Source organism: Empidonax traillii, unplaced genomic scaffold, assembly GCF_003031625.1.
Source record: "Empidonax traillii isolate 1590-97213 ecotype Southwest subspecies unplaced genomic scaffold, ASM303162v1 scaffold160:size908849, whole genome shotgun sequence".
NCBI classification, from domain to species: domain Eukaryota; kingdom Metazoa; phylum Chordata; class Aves; order Passeriformes; family Tyrannidae; genus Empidonax; species Empidonax traillii.
Window position 1 is genome coordinate 873,177 of NW_020955353.1, and position 13,289 is coordinate 886,465.

Below are 13,289 nucleotides of genomic sequence, written 5' to 3' on the forward strand. Positions count from 1 at the left end.
CTTGCCTATTATACAGACCTGAATCTTGCCTTTGGCAATTCCACTTCAGCTGGCTACACCTCAGTTTCCAAACTATACCAGGAGAACAAAGAGAGCTATTTACCTTCTTACACACCTGGGGCTAAGTGCTTTTTGACCATAACAGACATGAACTACTATTAGAAATCTGTCTTACAGACTATGTCCATAAATGCTTGAGAAGACAGGCTCAAAAGCAACATTTCAGGGATCAGAAACTAAATTCCTTGGAAGATCTATAAGAAAAGAATACAACAGGCACATTAATTATTTAGCAAAACTCAGCTGTCCATTAATGGCCACTTAGACGGTGTTTTGGCAGGAGATCCCATCTCCTGTCTCACTGCTGTATCCCTGCTTTGCTGTGGTGTGTTTGGGAGCCATTCCTCCTGCTCCTGTCACTGGGCTGAGGCTCTGCAGTTCCCTGGCTTGCTATGAGTGGTTTCTGTTACCATACCCACCCCTAGAGCCAGCCCCCAAAAAGCCTTCCATGGATGGTTGAACAGCAGAATGAAGTCATCAGCCCTGGGGAGAAAGGAGCTTTGGCAGATATTATTTTTTTTTTAGCTGTAAATCAGTGAAGCCTCATTTTACCAAAATGTGGGATAGAATCTTCATCTGCCTCGGCCAGCAGAGTTTCCTCAGGTGATGGAGATCAGCACCTGGCCCCTGCACACAGAAAGCTTGGAGAAGTGACATTCCACGCTCTTGGGTGCCGCCTGCAGGCTTTGGGACAGCAGCAAGAACGACTCCAAACCAATACTGAAGGTAGTCACTTGTGCAATGAAAAGGGGACTTATTACACTAAAATTCTAGAGAAATCAAGGATGGAAAATACGAGCATTTTTTGAATCAGTTTTTAGTAAGAAGAAGCTGAGATGGGCATTTTTTTTTCTCACAATGAGTCTTCACGATGATTTAAACCCAAAAAGTAAAATTCGATAAACAAGCCAGAGGGCCATAAACTCACACATATCAGCCAGGGAGGAAACAGGCACAGGAATATCCCCAGATGTTGCTCCCTCTAACACAACACTGTGCTTTGACGAGCCCTCACAGACTTACAGCCACATAAAATGCCTGTGAGGATACTCATTCCAGCCCCAAAAGATAGACCACATACGAAGACTTACGAAGTTGCCGTTATTTTCAAGTTCTTTTCTTCCTTTTTTCCCCCTCCATTCATTTTTGTAATGCTTCATGTTTCTTGAAATACAGAAGTGCAGAGGCTCTGGCTTCAGTGTCCCCAGAGCACCTCACTGGAGCTGTGACAACAGAGAAGGGACAGTGATGTGACCCCAAATTCCACCAGGGGTTAGAGCGACCTGCCCATGGCCAAGGGATCTCCTGGAGCTCTGACATTATCAGAGGCCCAGCCATCCATATTTTAATTCCTCGCAGTCCTCTGGGGCTGAGGCTGCTCCTGTCCCCCCTCCTGCTCCAGTCCCAGCACTCCCTCCCCTCGTCCCCTGCTCGAGGTACCGCTCCCCTCGTGATCACCCAGCTCCCAAAACACAGGCTGTTTGTTTGTGGAGCACATGGCACACCCAAGAACAGCTCAGAGGGGATGTGGGGGCCTCCCAGGATAAGCAAAAGCACTTTCTGATCTGCAGCTCTCTGGGGCAGCCTGAGCCTTGCTGGGCATGGGGGTTTGTCCTGGGCATGTGTGTGCAGGGCTGGAGGGAACTGAACCCCCTGCAACACTGAAAGGTCCATTCTCAGTGCTGAACCAGGTGACAAGTGGAGGGTAAAACAGAAGGGGAAGGAGTTGAAACAATTCCAATAGGGGAAAAATTAATTCACCTTTTCTGATGATAGACCCAGTGCTGTATTGACCTGTGGCATCATAGGCCATTAAAACCTAGCTTTCAAAATCCCATTTTCTTATAAGAAAAGAAGGTTGTCCTACACTCCCCTTCCCCTGGAAATGCATTTTCATTTCTATAAAGAACTGTAGATTTTGCTTCAAAATAGATCTAAAATTGTTTTCATGTTTTTGCCAGCTTGATTCAAACTGCAAGCACTGATTTGGTTTTAAAACTTATAGAATCACAATAAAGTCTGAAGGTTACTAGTTTACTCATTGTTTTGGTTTTTTTTTTTAACTTTGTAACCGGGGGTTATATTTCTTGCATAAATATAAAGGAAAAAGGAAAAGAACAAAAGGAGAGAATAACAGATCAGATGAACCAGAAACACAGAACTGATAAGTCTGGAAGAAGACTATATTAATTTTAAGTCCTTTTTTTCCCCAGAAAAAGTGAAGCCTTTTACTACTCTGAGAATTTTTCATGGCAATTGCTGCATTGTCCACCCAACTATATTCAACTTAAAAAAATAGCACTTCAAGAATACATTTTAACCATCACTCATAAAATACAGTCTTTTCTCCTTTTCAGTGCTTTCTCTCATATGTCAAAGTCTCTGCCAGAAGTTCAAGGCCCTTCTCATTGAAAAAGGAAGAAGAGAATGAGACAGAAGCGAGAGTGAGTTTAGGGGGGGATGGAAAAAGGAAGAGAGAGGAACAGCCCTGACACAGCAGAACTGGGAAGGGTTCAGTGTCCTGCTGAAAGTGTGCAGAGAGAGCCACAGAAATCCATCAGTTCCCAAAGGCCTGGCCAGGTGGGGCTCAGATGGGGTTTGCAGAGGAGGACACGGTGCTCTCCACACTGGTTTGGGATGCAGCTCTGACACACAGCACAGGGTCCCACAGAGCTCCTGCAGGCTCCAGCCAGGGGCCCAGACACTTCCTTTAGTGGCAGGGGAAATCTCCCTTTTCCCTCAGCTTGTGGGAGAGGATCAAATCCATCTCCTAGTCTCTAGCTCCTTTCAAACACCAGATTATCCCCATGCAATGCAACCTGAAGTCCTCCACTCTGACCAGTCCCATTCCTTCAGCCGCTTGGGTTTATTCTCTGGAGTTTGTATCCTGGAGTCCCAGCAGCAGCAAAAACAGCTGCCAAAATCCTGGGAATATCTGCCTTGGAATCTCAACTACTGTGTGAAGCTGCTGCTCTCCAGTTTGAGATTTGTGTTTGCAAAGGAAATCTGTCCAACAACAACATCGAGAGAGGAAAAAAGGAGGAAAAAGGGCTTTATATAACAGAATTAACAGAGTTGTTGCAATACTAACGTGTAGTTAACAGGCAACTTTTCCTCCTCCTTCTCTGCCCTCACCCCAACCTCCTCCTCTAACAGCAATTTCATTTGTTTTTGTTTCCAAGCTTCTTTTACTGGCCACTCACACAGACCCGCTCCCTTTGTCTAATTTGGATCTCGAACTTCCATGCAACAGACTCTTGCTGTAACTGTAAATCTTTTTATGGCCCTTCTGCCTCTGAACTGTAAAAGCAATGCCACTGTAAGCTGCCTAAATGGGTCATAAATCCACTTAGTGCATTGAATGAGGAGAAAAGTTTTTAAGGGAAAGAAGGAAAAAAAAAAAAAAAAGGCAAACTAAGGTGGCTGGAGGGACACAAGGGAAAAAAACCCCAAGAATGTATTTGCTAAACAGACCCAAAATAACAGGAGTCAAAGGGAAAATATGAATTTTTTTGGGGGGGGTGTAAAGGATGAAATAATGCATCTTGGTGGTAAAACCAAACTGCTTCTGCAGGGCTGTGCAGTTCATTAACACTCAGCGATTTACGGGAGGACGCTGCTTGCCCTCTCCACTCCTGTTGGCACCAGCAGGATCTGGTAGCACCAGGAGAGGTTGGGAGACTGCTAGCAGCTAATTGACTCTCTTTTTCCACTGGGTGGTCCAAGGACTGGTATCTGGGTCTAATTCCAGCTCTTCTGCACTGCCTGACTCGCAGGTTTAGTCCTGGCTCCGTGTCTCAGTTTCTTCCATTCTGTAAATGGGAGATAAAGATATTCCCCTTATTTGTAAAGTGTTTTGAGAGCAGCTTAAATGCCATCAGGGAGGGGCAGAACTGATTCCTGTGGCAGTCAATAGCAACAGTTTAATTTGTTTCTCTGGAAGCCCAAAATGGGCCACTTTTGTCTATGTAATTTATTGCATTTGTCACCATGGTATCTGAGCTCCAAGAGTATTATCCAAATTCCACTGAATTCACTGAGTGTCTTTCCACTGCTTTCAATAAGTTTTGGATTTCACCCTAAAGTCACAAAAAAAAAACCCCAAAACACCCAAACCCAAACCTGAGGAATATGTCAAAAGAATGTAAGTGGGTGTGAGTTGAAATTGAGGAGTTTGGAGACGGGAGTATGCAGAACAGTAGCTATTTAAAGACCAGGTTTGCTACTGAGTGTTCCCTTTTAATGGGGTTATATAAATACATTCCCGTCTCGGTGCATGTGGAAAAACAGGCAGCGAGGTGAGACTCTGCTGCTTTATTTCTTATGGGAAACACTGTGCACAGCTAAAGCACCTCTTCCCCCTTCCTCAGCCACCACCCACAGTCCCTGGGAGCCTTCAGCAGCTGTGCACAGTGTGGAGAGGCACAGCCAGGAGCACTGAGAGTTAAAGAGTTCACAGCCCTGCCCTTGAAATAAAGCCCCTGTTTTCACTGCGTTCTCACTTCCCTTACAGACTCCATCTGAGCTCTGGCACTCAGCATCTCAGAATGGGAGACTGCTTATGCCTTTTTATTATTATTATTATTATTATTATTTTACTGGTCTGCTCCCTTGCAAGGAAAAGGGAAGAGAAGAAAAATGTTCTTGCTTGGCTCTCTGCAAAGACCAAACGAGTTCCAGTGCAGCTGCCCTGGGCCAGGTGTGCCCCCACAGAAACCACAGCCCAAGGGGGCACCACTTGGCATCTCAAATCCCTTTCTCAGGACAAAAAGCCAGTGGCCAAAGAGGACTGCAAGATGAACCCTCTCTTTTTCACCAGTACCCCTTGTACAGTGCACTGACCAATAGCTCAGTTCAGGAGATTCTGAGACTATAACTTTAAAGAATCCTATTAAAATGATGGAAATCTTTGACTATGAAAAGTGGGGTCTGCACCTGGATAGTAATTATGTTTCAAAGGAAATCCATCTGGTATTTTATTGCTTATTGTCTCCATGCACTTTCTGTATAAGAACAATACAGGGGCTGGAATATTTCTTATCAGGAGACTTCCAAAAAGCTGTTTGCACTCTGTCAGACCAATAAGCCACATAGATTTTTGCAATATTATATCAATTATGGGTAATAACTGGAACATACACTTTTTAAAAAACCTTCTTAAAAACACTGGTATGGATACTTGGAGCAGGCAAACTCCACCAGACTCTGTGGAGCTCATATGTCCAAAAAACAGTTAAATCTTTGGTGTCTGGAAAGTTTTACAACTACAGGTAAAGTCAAGGGAAGCTTATTTTTGCCACCACCAGAGCCAGAGCAATGTGCTGCCCTGAGGATTGAATCCTGTCTGCAGGCACAGGCTGGGGAGTGGGACCCAGATGTCCCAGGGTGCAGCACAGGGCAGTTCTGGGGAATCCTCTGGCCAGGGGAGAAGCAGCTCCAAGGCAAAGACTCGTGACCATGTGTTCACAACATCAGCCTTGAGCTGGGTTAGGCCTGTCCCTGTGCAAACAACCATTTTAGATTATAAAGAGAACATTTTAAAAAGAAAACTATAAAGTCTACCAGAGTTGGGTACCACCTTTAAAGATGCTGGGAATGCAACAACAGACTTAAAATAAAATTACATCCAGCCACAGCAACTTGATGACAAGGCAACCTCTCCTTCATTGCCAGCTCAAGTGATTTTGTTAATTCTAGTGAATATATCACAGGTCTCAAGATGACTGATGCTTTCATTACTGCCTTGGCTTCAGCCATTAGGTGATTGTTATGAATCTCAACTTTCATTTTTTTAAAGTTTTAGCTGTCACCATTCAAAGACATGGTATTAAAAATAAACAATGAAAACTTAAAAGTAAGAAAGAGGGGAAAATGTAAGGTAATCCCTATGGAAAAGCAGCAGACAAATTAAAAAATGGTATTATAGTAATTATTTCTTACCTATCTTGAACTTTTAGTGGTGATGTTTGATGGCTAGAGCAGAGGTTACTGGCTGGCTGACAGCAGCATGGTTACTGTAAATGAGACCCATGCAACAGAAACTGGCTATGATCTACATTTGCTCTAAATTTGTGCAACCTCTAGTACAGAACCAGGAAAAAGTCACAGATTTAATTTACTTTTCACTTCTGATGCTCTCTGCATATTGTGGGGGATATGGTTTTGGCAAGGAGTTTGCATTTATTAGCACGTATAAATTTACCAGGAATGTTTGGTCTTGCTGTTAAAGCTCAGATCTAGAAGACAGGAATATGTCAGAAGCTGAGTGTCATTTTTAAAAGCAAGCTTCAAACCCATGTATTTTTGTTTAAATACTTCACAAGTAAACCAACTGCACCTAAAACAGTTGATAAGGCAGAAAAAAGACATGACCTGAAATATTCTTTTTAAAAACTTATTTAATTATTTCTGAGACTTGGAAACCTTATTCATGATTTCTATATATTTGGAATTGGAAATACTGCTGGTAACTGCTCGGCATTGTTTCACATGCCATCACCCAGATGCAAGTACAGATTTCTTTCTCCCAAACCAGACTGGAGAGAGCAGATTCACTGAAACAACTTGCAGGGTCACACTTCAGCAGCTCAGGGTCACCAGAGGATGCTGGCACTCGGTCTCCCACCCACTCCTGCCAGGCAAACACCACTGCAGGCACTGCAAGAGCGATCATCCCAGGGCACTGGGGTGTGGGGGGGACATTCAGGGAGGAGATTTTGCCAGGAACAGCCCTGTGTGACCCTGGCTGACACAGAGAAGCCCAAGCTCCACAGGAGAATGACATGCCAGAGATCTGGACCTCGACCCCCTCTACTGGAACTCGCAGCTGTGACGTGGAGGAAGCAGCATTGCTAAGGCACAAAGCACTGGCAAAGGGGGAATTACAGTAACCCGGTCCAGAGCATCACCACAGCCCACGGGGGAGCTGGTTTGGGCTCACCTGAGGACAGCTGCTGTGTCTGATGAGCAACACGTTGTGCAGAGATCCTGGCTCAGGAGCTCGGGCCAAAATAGGGTGAAGAAGCTCTTCCACTTGTGAGGTGGCTCCTCCTCAGATCATCTCGATGAGTCACAGCTGTTATTTCTGAAATTTTCAAAAAGATATTCAGAAGTGTTACAGTTCAGAAAAGGCCTTTTATTCTTTCCTTAAGCAGGTATAAAAAACAAAAGAGATTTGGATGGAAGTTTGTGCCTAGCTCTGAACTGCTTCTTTATTTCTGCTTGCTTTGCTTTACTTCTCTTGCCAACGAGATGAAGAGAACAATTTATCGTGGGGTCAGCCTCAACTTTTTGTTCCTGGCAGTTTATTTTGCATCAGGTTCCTAAATTCACATACACAAACTCGAGCAACTATTTACATCCACACATAACCTACCATGCCATTAAAGAGAAGAAGCCTCCTCTCAGCCTGAGGAGAACCTGCAGTCGGCAAACTCCTTCCCCTTTGACTCCTCCTGTGGGGGAGAAGGGAGAAATGCAATCAGGTGCAGAATTCCAATCCATCCCTCTGGGGTGACAGACATCCAATTTCCAAGCAACCATTAAAAAGTCCATATGGAATTCCATCTTTAATATGAAGCAAAAAGAAACAGGAAGACCCAAGGGTGAACACATGCTGTGTGTTACTCCTGCCCGGGGGCTTGGGCAGTGTCTGAGCCTTTCCAGGGGCTCTCTTCTCCACAGAGTGTGAGCTGTGGGAAGGTTCAGCACACTTGGGGTGCTCTTACACTTTATTATTATTATTATTTTAACTAAGAAACTGGCTACTCTGTCCATTTGAGAAGGGTATGGCTTTGAGACAGATGTGGAAATATTCCGCAAACACAACGGTCAGGCAGTGGAACACATCCAGGATTATATGAAACATTAAGCGAGTGGAAAACATTTATTTTCCCGTTTCATATTCCACCACAGACTTGTATTTCACAAGCTTATCTTCATATCTGCATTATAACTGAACACTAATTGTGTTTTCCTCCATATTTTTTCAGTAGATCAAAAACGTTCCAGTCTGGAGTCTCCACATTCACACCACAAAAAGTTGTTTTCTGCACCTCTGGCACCAGCTGAGCAGGCAGGAGCCAGCAGTGCCAGAGACACTGAGGGAGTGCAGGACCACGGGCCCTGGAAATGAAGATGAAATGAGGCTCACTTGTGTGCAGCACATTGATAAGATTTTGGCCCCCATTTCAGCGTGACCCAATAGGTTTAAATTGCTTCATTTCTCAGCCAGCCAAGAGCAAATGGGTGGTAGATGTGATATGGCTGTTCACTGGAAATCACCCTTGATTGATTTACCTTCTCCTCCCCGGCAGTGCACGGGCTCAGTGTGAGGCTCAGGCACATAAATTACCCAGAAAAGCCCTTTCGTGGTTGTGTGTAGTCTGTACATGTTGTCACCCTATCAGAGGAGAAGCTTTTATGAAGTATTAGCTCTAAGTGTATACAGAACAGAAATGATCATTTTTATTTGCTTGACAAAAGCTAAGTCACATTTCCAAGTAATAATTCTGAGTTAGAATCAAGTAGAACCAAGTAACTTTGATCATTCCTTTTAAGTAAAAAAACAAACAAACAGAAAATGCTGCTGCTGGTTATAAAAACAACAGCAGAATTTTTAGGAGTTATTTTATTTGTTTTTTTAAAAAACTAATAAGAGCTGTGAAATTCAAAAAAGAGTTTTCAGTTTTCATTAGCAGGATTTCAACACTTTGTGTTTGCTTTTGCCTTTTTGAAAGAAGATACAAAGACATTTCATTTTAACATGTTTGCAGAAAAAAAAAATTAATTGCTACCAGCACTACTACATTGTTATTTCTGGGGGATGAGTAACAATAGATTGGAAAATTATTCAGAAGAATCATTTGGGTGATTTATATACTTTATTGTGATTGGAACAAGGACCTCATTTCAGGCTGTAATACTCACAGTGCTGTCCACAGATGGGTGTAGTGTTGAGAACAGTCACTGGAACCCAAATTGAAAAGAACTGAGATAAAACCTGGGAATAAATTTGTCTGGGGTTTGTACAGCACAGGGAGCAGGGTCCTGACTCCAGCCTGCATTTCCCAAGGGACACAGCCCTGGCAGTCCCACAAATACACAACAAACCGGTCCCAGAGCAGGTCTCTGCTCCAGCCTGGCTGGAATGCACAGCACAATCTGGCTTTGGGGGGAAGAGGCTGTGAGAGCAAAAGGGAGGAAAGGATTCTGCAGGCCTGTGCTGAAGATTCATTAAAATCAGGCTTTAGATCAGGTAAACTTGGACAACCACACAAGGTGAGATCTTTAGATTACCTCTTTATCCCAGTTTTTAGGACACGCAGAGTCCACCCCCCTCTAAGTAATATGCCTCAAATATCTATGTAATGTGTCTCTCATTCCCATCCTTAAGCTCAAAACTTCAAAACTACCCCAAGTGAGACGACTTGTTTTTTAACTTACCCAAGCCAGCTGAAGGCAATAGAGACCCCCCTTCCCCACCAAGGTCAGTGAAGATTTACAAGATTCAGATCTATTTTAACATTGTAATGTCCCTTCTGCTCTGAAATCAGCCATGGTTCTCTGGTTACTGTAAATAGTGCAGAACTGCTGGCTGCAGAAACCCTGGAGGAAGTCAGAACACGTGATAATGAACAGTTCCCAGCAAACTTCCACTCTTCATATCAGTTTGGCAAAGTAGGGAAATTAATATATTGTAAGCCTAAAATATCACAAATACAATACAAACTCCTGCAGCATAAACTCCACCCTGCAGACCAGTGCCAGCAATCCCTGCCAGTCTCTCAGGATCCCAACCCACCAAAGCCATGCCAGGCAAAGCTCACCTGCCGTGAACCTCAGGGCATGGCCAGCTCAGCACAGCCTGGTTACACCCGGCAGGGGTGATGGGGGGTCCCAGCTCCCTCCCCTTGTGCCCCTTCCCCCTGTCCAGGCATTCTTCATCAGCTGCTAAAGCTCTCCCAGCCATCCAGCTGGGTGACAGCAGGGACAGCAGGGAGGCTGGAGGAGGGAGTCAGGAGGGGCATAATTAACGAGACAATGGGATGGGTTATGCCTCTCTGATTTCAATTAACCTCTGAACTTTGCAGTGCCAGGATCTCATGGTTACCAACTAACTTCAGCACAAACCAGCCGTGGGCACTGGTTAATGCCAGGACTCAAACAGCCCGGAGCTGGGACTGGAGTAACTGTGGATCTGATTATTGTAGCAGAGCTGGAGTCTGACTTGTCCCTATTTTGAATAAATTGCAGAATTCATTAATGGGAGGAGAACAAAGTCAAAAGACCCAGAGAAATATATTAATGGCATTAAGGACACAGGCATTCAAAGACTGCAAAACAGATTAATGTATACAGATTGATAAATAAAAAGAAATCTTTGTTCAGGAAAGACTGAGAGAAGCACAGAGCTGACATCAGAGAACAAACCAATCTAGATATGTTAAGAATAGAGCTTTCCATTATTTACTCATGTATTTTAGAGAGCACTTTTTAGTTTTAAAATCAGCCCAGTTTTAGAGTTTCAATACAAGAGGTTCTATTAAAACCCTGTATGAACTACAAGGATTTCTAGCTTACAATAAAGATACAATTAAAAATTAATATCAATCAAAAGAATGCAAATTTTTAAATAAACATATTTTGAATTATTCTACCTTTTAAATTCAGAAACTAGAGAGGCAAATCCGGGTTTTGCTGGCCTTCATTTTCAATATAATTTTTTCACTTCAAATTTTGACCATTTCTGTTTAGTAGATTTAAGCAGATTTAATTCTGCTATCACTTCAGGGCTGCAGTGGGTACAAGATAACTGTTACCACTTTGTGTGTTGGCTTAAATGCATTTGTTCTTAATATTTAAGAAACTATAAATTAGAACAAAATCTGAATTTATGACAGCAGACCCTGCATTTTCATGTAGCTGCAGCTGCAGCATCAGGTCTGGGACACACTGAAGGGTGGTGAAACAAAACCAAAGGCTCCAAAGCAAAAAAATACCAGGAAATGTGATCGGACTCATAGCATTTCAATCACGTGTTATCCTACAAGTCATTTCAAGACAATCTGAAAACAAAATCAATGTTGCTGATATGGATAATAAACCTCTCTTTACAAATGCATTAATAAAAGTATCAGTTTAAAAAGGAAAAATGCAGTAAGATTACAAATTTATTAAACAAAATCCGTTGACTGAACAGTGCAGACTATTGTCAGCCACTTCTAGGACTTTGTTATGCAGTTCTTCATAGCTTAAATAGCACAATTAATCAAACTAATTGCAAGCCTGCAAATTCTTTATTCATAACAGTAAATAACTACATCTATTAAGTAACTTCTTTAATGTAAATCTCACTATTTAGGCTGATATTATCATGATTTTTTCTTCTAATGGATTTAAAGTACCTGCAGTAAATGAGAGCCAAAGTCAAAGCTTTTTTAAAGCAAAATATCCCACTTTTAATATTTAAGAAATTCCATTTAGACACTTGAAGATGCTCAGGTTACAGCAGACTGTGGGAATGCCCTTCAGTTCCTTACACATTACCTGTCTAATAAAGCCTCATGTCCCAGTGACAGAAGCATCTGGCTCTTCTCTCCTAATCAATAAAATTCAGCAAAAGTCCCTTCTTCCAGCAGCAGCATAAATTATCAGATAAATGCAAATAGACTTACTAATGTTAATTGCCAGGGCTGATTGGTGATTAATTTTTTGATTATGATCAATCATTCCACACGAATTTTAATAAGACATTCAAGGCAATCTGCAAATTGATAATAATTAGGGCTCCCAACTAGCAACGCACCCACAGCCAGCTCTCACACATCCCTGTGACTGTTCCTGGAACAACATTCCAGTCTGGAAAAGGGGATGGTCAAAGCCTCCACAGCATACCTAACAAAGCTCCTTTTTTGCCATTTTAAGGTAGGATGGGTATGGTGTTCTCTAACACAACTGGCTACCTTCTTTGTGTCCCTCAGATGGTCAGAAATGAAATAGGAGTTTCATTTATGTGACAGTGCTTTGGGAACATTACCCCAATCTGCAGACTTCCAGCCATGAAAACGAGCCCAGGATCCCCCAAAAAAACCAACAGAGGAACGAACATCTCCCAGAACAATCCTGCCAGACCTGCAGGGGGCATGGCCAGAGGCAAGATACAATTAGAATTTCAGGCCCTGCAAATCAAAAAAGGGCCAAACAGAAGGTTCATGTAATGCCTTTTTTTTCCTAAAGCAGAGCAGGCAAGAGCATTCAATTGCCAGCAACAAGAAGAGGAATGTTTTCCCTCTGGGACACTTGTTTGTGTACTTCAGGGGGAGAGTTCAGATGTTGCTGTAAATATAACAGCTCAAAATGCAACATGATTAATAACATTTCCTTTCAAAGGGAACTCTCCTGCAAACATAAATATCCCCTCCCAACACTTTAAACCCAAACACTCTGGCTGTGCACAAACAGAAAGTGCAGGGGACTGCAAAAGGACACCGAGTTGTCCAGATTTGCAGAACAAGGGCTGGACTTTGCTCCCCACTGAGAACGGACAGACAGAGCCTGACACCTGCAAAGAGGAGCTCAACAGTCATCACCTGCTGCCAGAAATGAGTGAATGCCAGTGAAGGATACAGAGCAGAGTCAATGAAGAGTACACTGCATCTCAGCACTGCCCTGTCATGTTCAACTAATAGCCAAGCTTTTGAAATTCCTGTCCCCACGGCCTAAATTCTGATTTGCACAAAATACTCCTCTTTATGTGTCAAGAGTGGTGCGAAGGAGTTGGAATATAAATGAAAATAAATCCCTGAGGTCTACAATTCTTTCAGTTCTTTCAGTGCTGCCAAATGGACCATTTTATGATGAGGTCCCAGGTATTTGCTCTTTTATTTGAAGAGCTTGCAGTTAGTGCAGTGCAAGTAGCTCAGCTTTTGTTTGTATTAAAAAGACAGAGTAGGATTGGCCCTACTTTCGTGTTAAATTTTCTGAACAGAAGTTAGGTTTCACTTGAATGTTATTTTGCACAGGAAATATCTTCTTCCTGAATATGTCATCTTCTCAACAAGAAACTGAAACGTGGTTTTTACAAAAAGTGCAGCTTTAAGTGAAGCTTTTAAACAAATAGGAAAATATTTTCTTTTCCTCCAACAGTTTCAGTAAGGAGAAAAAAACCCCAAACCATAAAGAAGTGTATTCTTGCTTTCTTTCCTATATAGCAAACAAGATATGTTTTA

General features: G+C 42.7%; 1 long non-coding RNA gene across 1 annotated transcript; it reads right to left on the reverse strand.

Annotated features, from left to right (window-relative positions):
* Positions 1 to 3,688: 3,688 nt before the first annotated feature.
* LOC114058085 lies at positions 3,689 to 7,133 on the reverse strand. Its single transcript, XR_003571371.1, has 3 exons — positions 7,001 to 7,133; positions 6,001 to 6,074; positions 3,689 to 3,872 (listed from the first exon to the last, which is right to left on the reverse strand). It is a non-coding gene; the product is annotated as an uncharacterized LOC114058085 (long non-coding RNA).
* Positions 7,134 to 13,289: the final 6,156 nt, after the last annotated feature.